General features: G+C 39.4%; 1 protein-coding gene and 1 pseudogene across 1 annotated transcript in view; one reads left to right on the top strand and one right to left on the bottom strand.

The window, feature by feature from the left end:
• Window positions 1-18,301, top strand: part of LOC101956106 (NXPE family member 1) — an 83,310-nt gene that overhangs the window by 360 nt on the left and 64,649 nt on the right. The gene's annotated exons all lie outside the window — the stretch shown is intronic.
• On the bottom strand, window positions 95-8,396 carry LOC144377193 (uncharacterized; annotated as a pseudogene).

Genomic DNA, 18,301 nt, shown 5'->3' with positions numbered 1-18,301 from the left:
ACAGGTAGAGCAGAGGGGAAGACTGGAGTGAGTATCCCAAAAAGCCTGTGAGGGACTTTAAATTTTTAGTAACCTGTTTTTAGTAATGATAAAGCAACTTTAAAGGCCATTTTTATTACATCTTGGATAGTCCTGGTGGGACCCGGTGTGGGCACTGACAGGAGAAGAGAGGAGTGAATGGGTGGAGAGATACCTCAGTACCTGTTACTTGAGCAAGGGGGCAATGGTCTGAGAACTGGCGGAGGTTTGGGTTCCATCAGGTAGCCCCTGTATGTTTACATCCTTATGACTCACAGAAGAAGTCTGTTTTTCCCCCACATAGCCGTGACTGTTTGTGGCTTTGATAGTCCACCGAGCAAACATAGTAATCTAGGTTAGCCAATCTGCATCTGGCTCTCGTGTCCCTACATCCGCTGAGCAAACATAGTAATCTAGGTTAGCCAACTGACAAATGTCTGGGTGGAGAGATGGCCACCAGGTCCCTAAGGGGGCTGTATGCAAGATAGACCATACTTCCTGTTCAGTAGGATTTATAATCAGCCATTGCTGCTGAACAGGCTGATGAGGGTTAGGACTACTGGTGGTCAAGGGGAGAATCTATAGCCCTATCCACATGGCGAATACTCAATTTGAGAGGGTTACCAGTCTTTTTCAATTCTTAGCCAGAGTCTGGACAGGGCGCAGGCTTGAGATGAGAGGCATGGATCCAGGAAGTGATTTTGTTTATCTTTACCTCTGTAGGTGTTATAAGTAGCACCTGTTATGGTCTTTTCCAGCGGGGTTCTAGGGATGACACCTGATGTCGTCTTACATAGATGAAGTTTCCCACTTGATATCGGTGTGGAGTTCCTTCGTTCCCAGGTTGGTAGGCAGTGGCCAGCTGTTTCCACAGGTATCACTGAGTTTTTTTAAAAGCTTTAAGTCTGTCAAGCAAGGGGGTGTGAAAGGAATCATTAGGTCTTAGAGTTGGAGTCAGGTCCCTTATTGGAGGAGGGGCATCATAGAGAATTTTATAGGGGGTAAGGTTACACAAAGAAACAGAGGGAGTATATTTTTGTACAAAACAGTGCATAAGGCAGGAGCATAGTCCAATCTTTTATGCCGGTCTCCAAGCTTAATTTTGTCAAGGTCTTTTTAATGGTTCTATTTAATTTTTTTACCTGTCCTGAGCTCTGGGTCTATAAGCGCAATGTAACCTCCAATTAATCCCCAGGGTCCTGGTTAACCCCTGACTTACCTGGGCCACGAACGCCGGTCCATTATCAGACCCTATTACCTTAGGCAGGCCTTATCTTGGAAAAATATCTTTCAGGATCTTTCTGACCATCATTTGTGCTGTTTCTTTTTTTGTGGGGAAGGCTTCAATCCATCCTGAAAATGTATCTACAAAGATTAGGAGATATTTAAGTCCATACCTTGCTGGCTTAATTTCAGTAAAGTCTACTTCCCAAAATTGTCCTGGTCTGGTCCCTCGAAGGCGCCTTCCTACAGGGAGCTTGGAAGGGTAAGCATTAACCAATTGATAGACCCGACAGGCTTTTGTTACCCGTTCAGCTATTTCCTTTCGCTGTGAGCCGGTTAGTGGAAAACTCTGTTCTTGATCCTTTAGGAATGCTTGCAACATTTTTGAACCAAGGTGAGTGAGTTGATGTACATTTTTAATGTAGTGTAGGGCTTTTTGGAATTGCAGGCTGGGCTCAGTAAAGTCGAGGAGTTCAGTGTCAGTGTCCTTATGTTCCCCCGGTGTGAAAAGTGTTAACATAGTTACTCTGTTTAGGGCTGCCAATTTAGCCTCTTCATTTGCCCTCTTGTTAGATGGGGGTGGTATTTGCACAACAGTTTGTTTTCTGGGCTCAGTGAGCCATTGTTTATCGCCCCTAAGGGAATAGTCCAGGAAGATTACTTCTTGCTGGCAAATTTGGGCCTTTTTGGCAGAAGCTCGGATAATAGTGCTTGGGTCCCAGACTCACAGTTTTCCTTGGTATCAGCTGTCAGTAGCAGGTCATCCATATATTGAAGCAGGGGTGCGTAGTTCTGAAGTTGTTGAGATCTCTTTGGAGGGCTTCATCAAAGAGAGTGGGGGAGTTTTTGAACCCCTGTGGGAGTCTGGTCCAAGTTAGTTGACCAGACGTTCCGGTTTCTGGGTCTACCCACTCGAAAGCAAACAGCAATTGACTATCTTTATGCAGAGGCAAGCAAAAACAAAAGAAAGCATCTTTTAAGTCCAGGACAGTATACCATTTTTACTCGGGGTTAAGGGTGCTAAGCAGATTGTATGGATTAGGTACTGTGGGGTGAATGTCCTGCACTCTGTTGTTGGTCTCTCTAAGGTCTTGAACGGGGCAATAGTAGCAGGGGAGTGTTCCAGGCCAATTGACAGGGCTTCTTTGCTCAGAGGATATTGTTTAATATTAATTGGGGAGGCTGAGGTTTTAAACTCCATTGTTATTGGAGGTTGTTTTACAGCTAGGCCTAATTTAGCAGTTTTTGCCCAGGCATCTGGGTAATCTGTTATCCATTTCTGGGATAGCTTGCCTCTTTGATCAGTCTTGGGGGGTGTGAAGAGTTGATGTTCATCTTTCACTGACATAGTTAAAATAATGACTATAGGAGTTTTTACTGAAGGATTTAGAAATTTCATTTGGGGCCTTCAGGGTTAAAAGTTATTCTGGCCCGGAGTTTGGTGAGCAGATCTCTGTCCATCAATGGGGCTAGGCATTCTGGGATCACTAGGAAGGAGGAAGGAGTGATGGACTTTTCCTTTCCCCGGGTCCATGGTCCTCTTAGTTGTCTAAGCCCAATATTTACTGCCATTAGCCCCTTGAACTTGAGACATTTTAGTTGATAGAGGGCCCAATGGGGCCTTAAGGGCTGAGTATACTGCCCCTGTATCCACTTCAAAGTTTACTGGGGTCCCCTCCACATCAAAAGTTACCCTGAGCTCGGGGAGGGGATCCGAGCCCAGACTTTCCTAGTCATCCTCCAAAGTTAGAATGGCTGGTTGGCGTGGCTGTTTCTTTTTAGGGCACTCTTTGACCCAGTGTTCTTTTTCTCTACAGTAGGCACATTGATCTGAGGCCAGATGTGGCTTTTGGCGTGGGCCCAGGTATCCCTTTCTGTCTCCCTGTCTCCTAACTTCTGGCCTATTTGTTGTTGTGACCAGGACCTTAGTCAATGCCTCAGTCTGTCTTTTGCTTCTTTCATCCTCCCTTTGCTCCCTTTCTTTCTCCCTCCTTTGTTCCTTCTCTTCCTCAGTTTCTCTCTTATAGTATACCTTCTCAGCTTCTCTGACTAAATCTCTCAAAGTCATATCTTGTAATCCTCTAAGCGTTGTAACTTTTTTCTAATATCCAGGGCAGCTTGCCCAATAAAGGCCATCGTGACAGATGCCTTTTGATCCTCTGCCTGAGGATCAAAAGGAGTATATCTCCTATATGCCTCCATAATTTTCTCCAGAAACATAGAGGGTGATTCATTAGGCCCCTGAATAATCTCTCTTACCTTGGCCAAATTAGTTGGCCGTCTAGTGGCTGCTCGGAGATCCGCTATTAGAGCCCGGCAATAAGTGGACAGATGCTCCCTACCTTCAAAGGTGTTGGGGTCCCAATTGGGTCGGTTCAAGGGGAAGTCGGCTTCGATTATGTTGGGAAGTTGTGTTGGTTGCCCATCTGGTCCAAGGATATTTTTTTTCTTGCTTTCAGGAGGATTCTTTTTTGTTCCTCTGTCATGAAGAGAGTCCCTAGGAGTTGTTGGCAGTCATCCCAAGTAGGCTGGTGTGAAAACATCAATGACTCAATCAGACCTGTGAGCTGGGTGGGGTCCTCGGAAAAAGGGGAATTGTTATTTTTCCAGTTATATAGATCTGAAGAGGAGAAAGGCCAATACTGGTAGACTTGCATTTCTCCACCATGGCCATCCTCTATCATTGGCCCATGAGGACAGAGGGGAAGTATCACGGGGGCTTCAGGGTTTTTAATCATTCGCTGCCAGTGAGTTCCTTTAGCCAGGCCAGCTTCCTCCAGGGGAGGAGGGGCTATGTGTGCCTCGGGGAAGTCATCTGGAGGGTGCTGGGCTTGCTTAACCTCCTTCAATGGTGGAGAAGCTGAGTCAGCAGCAGGGGAATCACTTAGAGGGTGTTGGGGGTTGGGGAACGGAGGCAGGGGATAAGGAAAGGGAGGAGAGTCCAGCAGAGTCAAATCTTGAGACTTAGGGAGAACAAAGGGTGGAGAAGGAGCAGAGGGTTTGAGAGATAGAATACTGGGAGGAGGAGTAGGAATGGGGACAGGGACAAGCAAAAGCTTCACCCAAGGAGGAGGAGATTCACAGAGGTCCTGCCAAGTTAAGATATACGGCTGTTGATCTGGATGGCTATGTGGTCCCAGCTGAAAGACAAAGACAATATCTCTGAATTTTCAAATTAGTAGGGAGTAGAAAGATCCTTCTGGAGGCCATCCAATTCCAAAGGCGGGCCATTTTGAGGCACAGAGAGTCTGCCAGGTTCGGTGTTTTACTGAAAAAGAAAGATTCTGAGCCCTTAAGCAGACTTCAGTCCAGTGAATGACTCTGTCCCTTAATGAAAGTTACTTGAACAAAGACAGGGACAATACAAACGTGACACAAACACGGACACACAGTAAACAGTAAACGTGTAACACAAATTCAGAGGCAAAGATTAAAAACAGACAGTGAATTCAACCTGAGAGAAAGAATAGTTGCCGGCAAAATCAGACGGATTGGCAGGAGAATACAGATGAGGGCACCTTGTTCCTCCCAGATGGGGGCACCTCCGTCCCCCACAGAGTCTCCCAAAGTGTCCTTTGAGGAGATGTGGTCTGTGGCTTCAGGGACACGTCTATCCACCACCGCCAGGGGGAACTTACGCTCTCCGCTGACAACCACACTCTGCCAACCCAAACCGAAAAACCAGAAGCTCTGAGAGCTTTCGCTGTTCTCTGAGCCCAAAACCAGAAGCTCTGAGAGCTTTTGCTCTTCTCTGAGCCAGAAACCAGAAGCTCTGAGAGCTTTTGCTCTTCTCTGAGCCAGAAACCAGAAGCCAAAAACCAGAAGCTAAAAACCAGAAGCTGAGCGATACAAAGGAAAAACAAGGAGAAGAAGAAGGAGGAGGAGATGAAGAAGAAGATAAGGCTCCTTACTTACCCCCCTTAAGGAGTCTTGTTGAGGTCTCCCTGTCCGGCGATGCACAGTTCCTGGCCAGTGCACCAAATGTAAGGGTCCGGCAAAAGCAGAAAGGTGGGTTTATTTGGAGACCAGCATGCTGGGGCCCGAGCTCTCTATAGCAAAGAGAGATAGAGCCCTGAGAACCGCTTGAACAGAGCTTATATACTTTTCTTGGAGAGGGCAGGGAGGGAAGTTCATTGATGGGTCAGGGCAAGTGAGCAGTTTGCCTGCAACCGAGTGAGGGAGTGCATCCTGCAGTTTGGCAGTTGGGGACAGCACATCCTGGGAACAAGATTAGCAAACAGTTCACAGTTGGGGACAACACATCCTGGGAACAAGATTTCAACAGTGTTTTGTTAAGCATATAGAAAAACAGAGTGACAAGTACCTATTTTATTAACCTTTCAGGTTCTAGAATCCAGGTGAGTAAATCCTAGTTCAGTTGGTTTATACTAAGCCAGGAATACACCAGCAATTATTCAGAGTCAACTAATAGATTGTGCCATCCTACCTAGGAAACCATCCCTACATACCCTTCTATGTCCCTGGGTTCTGCTCCTATCATAGAGGACTACAGTGTGGTGATATTATCCTGTCCTTGAAGACATAATGCTTGGGATCTCCTGGTTAGAAAGAAAGTTGATCCTCTCAATACAAAAGGAAATGGGTAGGATCTGGGCTCCACTTTTCCAAGAGAATTCCCAACAGAGGGAGAGCTTTAAATCCTCACATCTATTAAAAGACTCAATTCCTTATGACCTAAATTTCCTCAATTACAAAATCAAGGGTCTAATGATGACTTTCACCATCACATTCTACAATGGTGTGTCTCTTAGTTGTACCAAGTATAGCATTACTGAGGTGACTGCCTTCTTCAGCTCATCTTGGAGGCTGTAATAGGAAAAGACCTCTTTTATGTTTTGTAAAAAGGTTAATTATCTGGCCAGTGTGTGCATTGGAAGAGAAAACTGAAGTAAGATGGAAGCAGGGTGAAGAAAATAGTTTTGACATTTTCTTTCAAATAACACTTCAGCATGTTTTTCACTAGGTTAAGACTTCAAGTTTAGCCCTTTACCTCTAAGATAGTACCTTACAAAATACTAGTAACCATTTAGTACACATTTTCTACTGATGTTCTTGCTATAAATCATTTGGCCTTTATACTCCGAGAACAGTGTAATAAGAACAGTGTGATAAAAAATGGAAGAACTTCATCTTATTCTATTCTGGTTGTGATTACTTCCAGAAGTGTCAAGATCAGGTAGGTTATTTTCACAAGAAGAAGTGGAAACTTTAAGTTTAAGGACTGATTCTGTCAGAAAACATGTAATCTTGGACAACTAAATTCCTATCTTATTTTTCTTTTCTATGACATGGCAATTAATAGCATAAATGAGGGCCTTTAACATGAGTGGCTGCCTCAGTCCAAATGAATGCTTTATATACTGTAAAAAATTCACAAATAAGCAGTAATACTGTTGTTATTAGAGATGATGTACTCAGTACTTTTCCATACATATGGATTAAAACATAGTAGTATAGAATATAACCTCAGATCTTAGGGAACTCATAAAGTAGTAGGGAAAATAGGTTTACTTGGGTTTCTTAATGTAAATAACATCAGTCATCTTTCTCTATACTCAAATGAGTTTACTGTTAACAAGTTATGCAAAAATAATACAAACAATACTGATCACAGAGTCCTTTAGTGAAGTTTTTCGAGACTTACCCTCACCAGTTCATTTCAATCTGCATGATTCTGCAAAAGGACATATATAATCTAGTATAACATTTTTAATTGTTTAACTAAGTTTCAAAAATCTCTCCCTAATTCAACCTACAATAAATCAGACATTATTATTTGTGTCCAAGCACCAAATCTTTCCTCCTATCCTTATGACTAGTCAATATTTTTTATAAATGCACTATAGTTATACATAATATTGGGAATTTTTTAGACATAACTATACAAACATGGAATGTAATTCACTGCATTTCAATACCCATAATTTCTCTTTCCCTTCCTCCAACCACCTGCATTGCCTTTCCTCTACACTTATTTTATTTTTTATTTCTATAGCTTTTTAAAATTAGTTAACTATGAATATATATAAAGATTAAATTCTCTATTGTATATTCATATATGCACATAAGAAAGTTTCATTCCATTATTCAGATTCATTCCACCATTCCCTTCTTTTCCCTTCTCTCATCTCCCCACCTCAATCCACATCCTCCACTGATCTCTCTTCTATTTTGATGGTATTTCTCACCTATTTCCCCTTATTTTGGTCTAGCTTGTGCACATAAGAGAAAACATTCAACCCTTGACTTTCTGAGTCTGGAATATTTCACTTAGCATGATGTTCTCCAGTTCCATACATTTAACATTATTTACCAGTCTTTATAATTTTATTTTCCTTTCATGTTGGGCTTGCCTATTTATCCTCAGTACTGATCTGTGGATCTGAATGAGTCTGAAAAATTTCAATAACAACTTGCTGTGAAGTTGGACAGATGTATCAATATCCAGTGGCAAAAATATGGTTATCCCATGGTCAGATCATCTCTCTATCCATTCAGAGATTTAGTATAACAACCAAATCATTAAAAGGACTGGAGGAGAAAAAAAAATACTGTCATTGTTATTTCTCTGGTCCAGCATTTCAGACCCCTTTCCATGGACATTTTCTTCCAAAGGGCCCTCAATACTTACAAAGCTGTGCAGCCACTCCTTTTGCAAAGCCCAGACATCACAGTAATTATCAACACAGAAAATATTAGGAACATGCAAAATGAATTGGGAAGATTAAGTGACCTTCTCGGGTATTCTCAACATCTTGCCATTACAGACATTTTCCAGGATCTCAATGTGAGCATCATTGATGCCCAGGATATAACAATTACATATGAACAAATAATATCCACCCACTTATTATGTAGTTTGCAATGCAACTAACATATTCTTAAACAATATTTGTTAGATAAAATGTATCTCTGAAATTCATTGATTTAGGTAAAAAGATCTACTAAGTGCCTGTTAGCCTGCCAGATGTCATGTTTGACTCTTAATTAGCCTGAGAAGATAACCTTAACTATTAGTGATATGGTTCTACCAGGTCAGCCAAGTAAGCTATTGCTACTCTGGACTTTGACTTACAAATGAAACTAAGAATAGTCATGAAAGGTCCTACCCTCCTCGATCACAGTCATGCCACTTTTCAAAAATGGGAAGTTGAGACACATATTGGTGAAATTTCTCTCTGTTGCATGGAAATTGAGAGCTATTAAGTAATTGTAAAATAAACACTAGGAGAAAGAAGTCTCATTTCTTACTTCTACCACCATAGACAGATGTGAGCTGATTTCCAAATGAGAAGTCTTATAAGGCAATTATCCCACAACCCTAGGGGAGAAGCAAAAATCAAAGCAAGCCTCCTGACTCCCAGAAAACTCTGACTTGTCTTTCCTTATAGGAACTCCCACTGCAAGGTTCTATTTGACTATAGAGTTTAGCATCCAGGAATACTAGGATATCACTTGTGAAAGCACAGTGTACGAGAACTCAAGGACCTGGCTTGTAGTGCTATTGTTGTCAGTCATTTTAAGACTCTTGATAATTCACTTCACCTCTGAACAGCAGTTTCCCAATTGAAAAAAAAACATTTATGATCTTAATACCAGTGTGATTATGAGACAGCAATCAGGGTAGGTAACTGTTGGGCTGGGTACAGGTTTTACCCCTACTGCTTCAGTCCCAATATCAGCCACTCTTACTTATGTATGTATTGTACTTCACAGTGAGCTTCTGCTTTGGAAAAAAAGCTCCACTTCTTAAAACATATTTGAAAAGCCATTCTGTACATAATCAACAGCATTGGATCATATAATCTACACAAAAAGTTAACACTTTAATTATGCATTTGCATTTTAATAGGTCATACCAAAATGTACCAAAAGGAGTGACTGATATGAGAATGTCAGTTTATAGGACAACATAACTATCATAAAATAATTTGGCAACAATATTCTTTATTAATTTTTTACCAAAGGGCTCCAATGGACTCTTGTTGTATCTGGGGAAAAGAGATATAATTAGATGTCTTAAACCTGTCCATCCAGTTTCCTTTTGGATGAGGGTAATACATTTTCTATTCACTTGTCAGTGAACCACAGTTTTCAGTTCAGTGCCCAGTGTACACTCAGATCCCATACTTATGGGATCCCTATCGATGCCAGATTCTAGCTTCAGGCTTGCAGTGGTCAGGAAGTCATTTGAAATATCAGCTATAAAAGAATTTATATTTCTTTTAAAGGTAAAAGATAATGAACAAACCAAAAAGAAAAGACATAAAATAATGCTATAATCAATGTTATAGTATAGTTCCAAAATTTATATGAAACAGAATGACAAAAAAAGCATATGACAGGATAACATGGTAGAGTGCTGTGTGGTGGTGATGGGAGAGAACAGCTAGTTAGAAAAGCATCTGAGAAAGTAATAAATGGGACAAATATGGTAGACAGTCAGTTGTGGTGGTGTGCACTTGAAATCTCAACTGCTCCAGAAGATCAGGCAGAAGGATCAAAAGTAAGGCCAGTGTCATCAACTTACTGAGACCCTGTCTCTAAATGCAAAATAAAAATGAATGGAGATATAGTCCAGTCATAGAGTGCCAGAGTGCCCCTTTATACAATTGCTGGCAAAAAAAGGGAGGATAAGAATTAAGAAAAAAGAAAGATATAGAGAGAGATGAAGGAAGGAAGGAAGCAAACAAGCAAAGAAGGTAGGGAAGGAGTTATGGAGGGAGGGATGATGGGAGGGAAGAAAAGAAGGAAAGGTAGGGAAGAAAAGAAAGAAAGAAAATAGAAGAAAGGAAGGAAAAGCAAAGTTGGAAAGGAAGGAACTGTGAAACAAATGGAAAAATAAATCATAGATAAAGAATAGCAAAGGGAAGGTCCCTGAGATGTGGCCAGTCCATAGATTTCTTGTCTTCATCAAGGAAAAGGAGAAAGCAGCAGTAAGCATTCAAAACTTGCAAGATAATTTCACATTACCAATGGCATTTATATAGGTTTTTCATATATTTTGCAATGCAGTGGTAGGTTACAGTATGAAAACTGGAAATATAAATAACTTGGTTTTTACTACAGAAAGTCTGAGAAACTGCACCATTGTTTGAGGAATACATGTCACTTATGAACTTCAAACCCAAATCTTGGGTTAGGAATTGCCACAAAGTTGGGCTTAGGAAGAAAGTTGGAGCTGAAATAAGAATTGCCTGACCAAATGGAAGGTACTAGAAGGAAGAACATAAACCATAGAAGTTTTTCTCAGCAGGAAAATGAGCCACACCCCATTTCCTGCCCCACAGAACAAATAAGCCTTCCTCACTTATTAGGGATCCTGTCCAGGCTGATAGCACTCTCTCAGCTGCCCACCTGCTCTCTGCACATGTTCACTGGCACCACTTCCTCCTATGTGAAGCTGTCCTGAGACTCCAAGTTTTCAGAGGACATTTGGGCCATGAAAAGATAGCCCGCTGAGGTAAGTTCACACTATGACCTCAAGCACCATAGCTGTGTTAAAACTAAGGTTTACATTTCTAAGGGACTCTGTTATCAAATGGGATAAGAAGCAGAAATCTCATGGAACATCTCACAAACTTCTAGTGGAATTACACCATCATCTAATTTTGCTGTTCTTATTTAAAAAACTTATATGATTTTTATTTGACACACAATTGTATGAAGTGATAGAGTGTAATCTGATGTTTGGATATATGTATATATTGTGAAATCATTAAATCAGGCTTAATTGGCATATCTATCACCATAAATATTTATAATCTCCCTCTGGGGAAAACATTAAATATCCTTTTATTCTTTTGGCTATTTTTAAATATACATTATTATTGACTAAGGTCTTACACAATGCTGTGCCTATACAACACCAACACTTTATAGTCTTGATCCAATCATCAAACTGAAACTTCATACTTGTAACTACATGATATGTATTGATTATTCAAATCCATGACCCAAGATAATAATAAGCCAGGTAACATTGAATACAGGCTGATAGAAACCAAAGTGTTTACAAGCAAGACATAAAACAACTTTTAAATAGTTACAAGAATGACTAAAGAATTCACAAGATTTTCCAATTACCCTAGTGAGGAGATCACCACAACAGTTGAGTAGGAAAACTATGGAGTGTCTGCCATTCTCTATCTATAATCCTGCCAGGCATCAGAGCATAGAGGAATGAAAAGAAACTAGAAAGACCACGTCTCTCCAAGGCCTTCTGTCAAGTAAGAGAAAGAAAATAAAGGGGGAGAGTTTAGAAGAAAAGCATGAAAAACAAAACATGAAGCAAAAGCCTGTCCTCTATCAAGAACAGGCTGGTTTTGAGTATGACAGGACTTGAAGATAACGTATTTTCCTAAGAACAAACCAGCAGTAGTACCCAGAGCTCCATGGGGAGTGAGCGTGAAGAATCACTCAGCTAACATAGTTGGGAAAAGAGAGAATAGGTTTTAAAAATATGTGTTTACTGCTGATAATATCTCTTTGCCTTGTATCATGTGTGACATTTACTGTGTGGAAAATGTACAAATGTGCCATAGGATTTCAGAATATGGGAGACATCAGAGTGATCTAGGATTGTTCTGGAAAGCTTTCTAGAGAGAGGTTCTAAACTAGGGACAGATCATTGAGTTTGAATTGGTGCAGCGGAAAACCAAGTGGGCAGCAGAATCTCATGAAGTCTGAAAAGCAAAATCTCTATTTGTGTTTTTGAATATATATGTACCCTTAAGTATGAGATAGATAGATAGATATAAATTCACATGGAGAATGTTGTAATAAAGATTTCTCATGCTTATTGCCTTCTTCCCTTACACACAACAGCTCTCCAAGTTGTAAAGAAACCCACTGAGATGCTTCTACTTCTAGGCAGTGTCTCAGTGCATTTTTCTCCACCACTTCATGTTAGTACATACTGAACTCTACTAATTCCCTGAAGCTACACACAGATACACAATCAACAGAAATAGAATTTCATGTGATCTTTATGGATCTGACTGACAAATCCTCTGTAACACTATCAAATTGGATTGCTTCAACTAAGACCTAGGCACACAGAGCTTAAAACAAACAGAACATAGCCCAACTGCTTTCAAAATGACTGTATTAATTTTTACTCTTACCAACAGTGCAACAGAATTGTGTTGAAACTGCTACCTACATTAAGACCCAGTTTGATTGTCAGCCATCTGTTCACTTTATAAAATATATTAATGCAACGTATGACATTTAAAGATATAAGTAAAAGAAATCAGACAACTACCTCAGTGAATCAGGAAAAGATGACTTGACAGTAACCCAATTTCCTTCCATTGATAAGAAAAACACTTTGCGAACAGTTTTTCAGAATAGAACTTCAACCAAATAGAAAGAACTAAAAACAAATATCATGAACCACAATTTCACATATTTAATCAAACATCACAAAATACTTAAACTAACATTGGAAAAAAAGACAAGGTGTCCAGTATGGTCACTTCTATTCATCTTTGTACTGGATGTGAACTGATATAAAAGCACCATATAAATGGAGCATTGGTATTCCTATATATTAGCCACAAGAATTTATCTAGAAAATTAAATAAAGCATTATGAAATAAAAATATTCCATAGGGTGAATATATCCACATATTTATGTAGTATATATTTATACATATATAGATAATTTATGTGTCCAAAAATAGTAGATTAGCTTGAGACCTCTTTTTCAAATCTAGAAAAGCAGAATAATTGAGTTTAAACTGCTTGAAGCACACAGAGCTCCCAAGACAGTGAGAACTTGAACTACTAGAACCCAAGAGAAAGTAAGAGAGGAACATAGAGTAATCAGGGAAGGTAGAGGAAAAAAAATAACATATTCAAAGTGCTGATGGTCTCTCCTACCAAAACACAAATGAACTAAAGGAAAAGAAAACACCTAGCAAAACACAATTATTCTTAGCTAAAATGAAAAGTAAAATAATAGATGGAAATGTAATTTTGAGAATTTGCCAACAGCAGTTTTAGACATTTAGAATAGAAGAATACTTCCCCAAGAAGAAAAATGCTGCCAGTGACATTATAGAAAGACAGGGGAGAAAAAGGAAATGTATAAATCTAAAAGACTAAGGATTATACAAATAATATAATTATACAAATAACATAATAATAATTATATCATTCTAGAATTAAGATGTCTGACAAAAAAGTGTGAGGGAGATAAATGTAGATGGATTATAGTTTTGTAGGGTCCTTCATTCATAGGAATTATTGCAAGTGCAGAATTATATTAGACATTATAAAGTCAAAGAAACCTGCTGAAAAATCTAAGATGTCATAGAAATTAATAAAAATATTCACTATACATGGTAAGCTAACTGAGAACAGAAATAGAATAAAGTTTTCTAATTAATACAAATGAAGAAAAACAGGAAGAGAATAAAACAGAGAACAAGTAGGGCAAATAAAAACCAGAAGTTAGACAAAATTACATAGATATATCAATGACAGTGTGAAATGCAACCATACTAGGAATTTCCTGGTTGTGGAAAAATGGCAAAGTTGCTCATATGGGACTGATATTCGATATTAAAATCTGGGGGAAAGCCTGTGTTTAAGAGTTACTTGACATTTTTTAATGCAGCGTAATACTCCATTGTGTATAAATGCCACAAATTTTTATCCATTCGTCTATTGAAGGGCATTTAGGTTGCTTCCACAGTCTTGCTATTGTGAATTGTGCTGCTATGAACATCGATGTAGCAGTGTCCCTGTAGCATGCTCTTTTTAGGTCTTTAGGGAATAGACCAAGAAGGGGAATAGCTGGGTCAAATGGTGGTTCCATTCCCAGCTTTCCAAGAAATCTCCATACTGCTTTCCAAATTGGCTGCACCAATTTGCAGTCCCACCAACAATGTACAAGTGTACCCTTTTCCCCACATCCTCACCAGCACTTGTTGTTGTTTGACTTCATAATGGCTGCCAATCTTACTGGAGTGAGATGGTATCTTAGGATGGTTTTGATTTGCATTTCTCTGACTGCTAGAGATGGTGAGCATTTTTCCATGTACTTGTTGATTGATTGTATGTCCTCCTCTGAGAAGTGTCTGTTCAGGTCCTTGGCCCATTTGTTGATTGGGTTATTTGTTATCTTATTGTCTAATTTTTTGAGTTCTTTATATACTCTGGATATTAGGGCTCTATTTGAAGTGTGAGGAGTAAAGATTTGTTCCCAGGATGTAGGCTCCCTATTTACCTCTCTTATTGTTTCTTTTGCTGAGAAAAAAACTTTTTAGTTTGAGTAAGTCACATTTGTTGATTCTAGATGTTAACTCTTGTGCTATGGGTGTCCTATTGAGGAATTTGGAGCCCGACCCCACAGTATGTAGGTAAAAGCCAACTTTTTCTTCTATCAGATGCCGTGTCTCTGATTTGATATCAAGCTCTTTGATCCATTTTGAGTTAATTTTTGTGCATGGCGAGAGAAAGGGATTTAGTTTCATTTTGTTGCATATGGATTTCCAGTTTTCCCAGCACCATTTGTTGAAGATGCTATCCTTCCTCCATTGCATGCTTTTAGCCCCTTTATCAAATATAAGAAAGTTGTAGTTTTGAGGGTAAAAAATGACAAAATCATAGAATTTGGAGGGAAATGGATGGCATTAGAGCAGATTATGCTAAGTGAAGCTAGCCAAGCCCTAAAAAACAAATGCCAAATGTCTTCTTTGATATAAGGAGAGTAACTAAGAACAGACTAGGGAAGAAGAGCACGAGAAGAAGACCAACATTAAACAAGGATGAGAGGTGGGAGGAAAAGGGAGAGAGAAGGGAAATTGCATGGAAATGGAAGGAGACCCTCAGGGTTATACAAAATTACATACAAGAGGAAGTGAGGGGAAAGGGAAAAATAATACAAGGGGGAGGAATGAATTACAGTAGAGGGGGTAGAGAGAGAAGAGGGGAGGGGAGGGGGGATAGTAGAGGATAGGAAAGACAGCAGAATACAACAGACATGAGTATGTCAATATGTAAATCAATGGAAGTGTAACTGATGTGATTCTGCAATCTGTATATGGGGTAAAAATGGGAGTTCATAACCCACTTGAATCAAAGTGTGAAATATGATATATCAAGAACTATGTAATGTTTTGAACAACCAACAATAAAAAAATAAATTAAAAAAAAAAGAGTTACTTGAAAGCACTCATTTGAAAGGACAAAGATGGCAAACACTGGAGGACATTGGTTCCTTGAAAGAAGGGACTCACGCCAGGTGGGAGCTATGCTTTAAGGGCTTTTGGCCAGCCAAGGAGCCTCTGTGTCATTATCAAGGTCAATTTAAATTCCAGCAGAGGATTGCAGACTTTTGACCCAGGCATCATGACAGAATTCACAGCAGAGAGTGGCTGTTGGTTCAGCAGGAAGGAGAAAGCCACAGAGAGAAAGAGCCCCCAGATCCAAGTATAATCCACCTTCAAATCCTTGACTGAGCTCTGAGCTGCATATGCACAAAGGAGATTCCACAGAGCCTAGTAGAAAGCAGCAGCTAGGAAGCCTGAAATGACTAAGTAGGGCTCTCCTCTGTTGCCAAGCAGGGACAGTCTGAACTCAGAGTTCCAATCAAAATAAGATGGGGGACTGAGGATGAGGTTCAGTGGTGGAACACTTGCCAACATGCACAATGTTCCGGTTTGATTCCCAACACATGGAAAAAAAAGTAGAGGGATTTGTTTAAAAGCCTAGACTTCTCAAGCCCTACATTAAGATGCATAAAAGAAAATCCTTACAAATTCAGAGAACTTTAAATTATCATCACAAATTACACGTCTCAATACTGTTACTAGAGCAATTCTTCCCCAATATATCTACAGATTAATAGCAATAAAGTCCAGCAGGCTATTGGTAGATGTACCAAAATTGACACATCTACTTACCATGTGAATCCATCATTCCACTCTTGGGTATTTATAAAAAGGAAATGAAAATCTTTATCTGCTCAGAGAACTACATATTAATATTCATAGCAGCTCTATTCATATTAGCACACATTTGAAATTATTCAAATGTTCATAAAATGATAAAAGATAAAGATGTTATGATACAACTATAAAATGGAATACTATTCAATAAGGAAAGAAATAGAACAGTGATAAGTGCACCAACACAGATGAGTTCTAAAAACATGACTGTGACTCAAATGAGCCAGACACAGAAGAATAGATTCCACATTCTTCCATTTATGTGAAACCCTAGGAATACAAATCTAATTGTGGCACCAAAAACCAGATATGTGATAGCCAGGGACCAAGAAGCAGAGTAAGCAGAAGGGTGGGGACAAGTGACAGGGAAAGGGCACAGTGAATTTTGGAGGGTAATGGTTATATTATGTATGCTGTGATGGCTACACAGCTCTGTATATATTTGACAACACTCATAAATTGTGCACTTAAAATTCATTTATTTCTATTGCATATCTAAGGTTTTGTTTTATTTGATTTGGCTTGGTATTGTGGATTAAACCCAAGGGAGGTTTACCATTGAGCTACTTGCCCAGCCCTTTTTACTTTTTATTCTGAGACAGGATCTCACTAAGTTGCTGAGGGCCTAAGTTTCTGAAACTGAGACTGACTTTGAACTTGCAGTTCTACTGCCTCAGCCTCCCAAGTCACTGGGATTCCAGGCTTATGCCATCAGCCCTGGCTAAGGTGTTTGATTGTTTGTTTGTTTTAACTAAATCAAATTGTAAACAATATGTTGGAGATACATGTGCCAAGCAGCAATATTGATATAGAAAAAGTACCAATCACTGAAGACATACCAACTAGGCAGATATAAATAGGACAAATCACAAAGAAGAAAGAAAAAGAAGGAGGAGGAGAGGAGGAAGAAGAGGAAGAAGAGGAGGAGCAGGAAGAATAGAAGAAGGAGGAAGAGGAGGAGAGGAGGAAGAATAGAAGAAGAAGAGGAGGAGGAGAGGAAGAAGAAGAAGAAGAAGAAGAAGAAGAAGAAGAGGAGGAGGAGGAGGAGGAGAGGAAGAAGAAGAAGAAGAAGAAGAAGAAGAAGAAGAAGAAGAAGAAGAAGAAGAAGAAGAAGAAGAAGAAGAGGAGGAGGAGGAGGAGGAAGAGGGAGAAGGAGAAGAAGGAGGAGGAGAAGGGGAAGAGAAGGAGGAGGAGAGAAGGAAGAGAAAAAGGAGGAAAAAGAAGGAGGAGAAGAAAAAAGAAGAAGCGGGGAGGAAAAGAGAGGAAGAGGAGGAGAAGATGAAGAAGAACCCCAAAATGCAATGGTTCTAACAAGAAAAGATAAGTATTTATTTCTGTCTCCTGTGACTGTTCAGTTAGGTTCATCCCCTTGAGGTCATCTAGGAAGCCAGGTATACTTAAACCTCTGCTGTCCTCTACATGTGGTCTAAACTTGGAACTGGTGGAACCCATGGAGAGAATTTTGGAGGTCTGTGATTTGAAGAGGAAACATTCCATCTCTCTTTTTTCACTAGCTTCTAAATGAAGTTAGCATTCTCCTCAATTATTAATACTAACAACGAATCACAGCAGTTTTAGCAGTACCTGTGGCTTGGTCTACAGATTGAAATGAGAGATAGCTTCATAACAAGACACTGTTTTTAAAGGATCTTGAAATATCATCCATACTTATTACTGCTTGGAAATTATCACTGTAAAAAGATCTGCTGCTAAATTTTGGTTTTCAGTGTATGTAATAATAATGGATTGTTATGTGACTATGTAAAAGAAATTGAGTATTTTTTAAATGTTGATCAGGATTCCTCAATATAATTATATTCTGTTATCACTCTATATATTGTATTTTATGTTTTAAAACATTACTTGGAAAAGAGGTCTAAAGGCTTCACAAAATAGTCAAAGGGGCTCATGTTTCTAACAAACATGAAATCCCCATTACAAGAGATTTTCATCATGCCCACTCAAAACAACTACTGTCATATCAAGTTTTCAGCAGGTACTAGGGAGAAAGAGAGTCTGGAGAAGATAAGCCATATGTTGTCGCTATTTCTATTTCATTTCAAAGGAAACTATCCCAT

Source organism: Ictidomys tridecemlineatus, chromosome 4, assembly GCF_052094955.1.
Source record: "Ictidomys tridecemlineatus isolate mIctTri1 chromosome 4, mIctTri1.hap1, whole genome shotgun sequence".
In the NCBI taxonomy this organism is placed as follows: Eukaryota; Metazoa; Chordata; class Mammalia; order Rodentia; family Sciuridae; genus Ictidomys; species Ictidomys tridecemlineatus.
The sequence above is the reverse complement of the archived record's forward strand: the minus strand, read 5'-3'. Positions and strand labels throughout refer to the sequence as shown.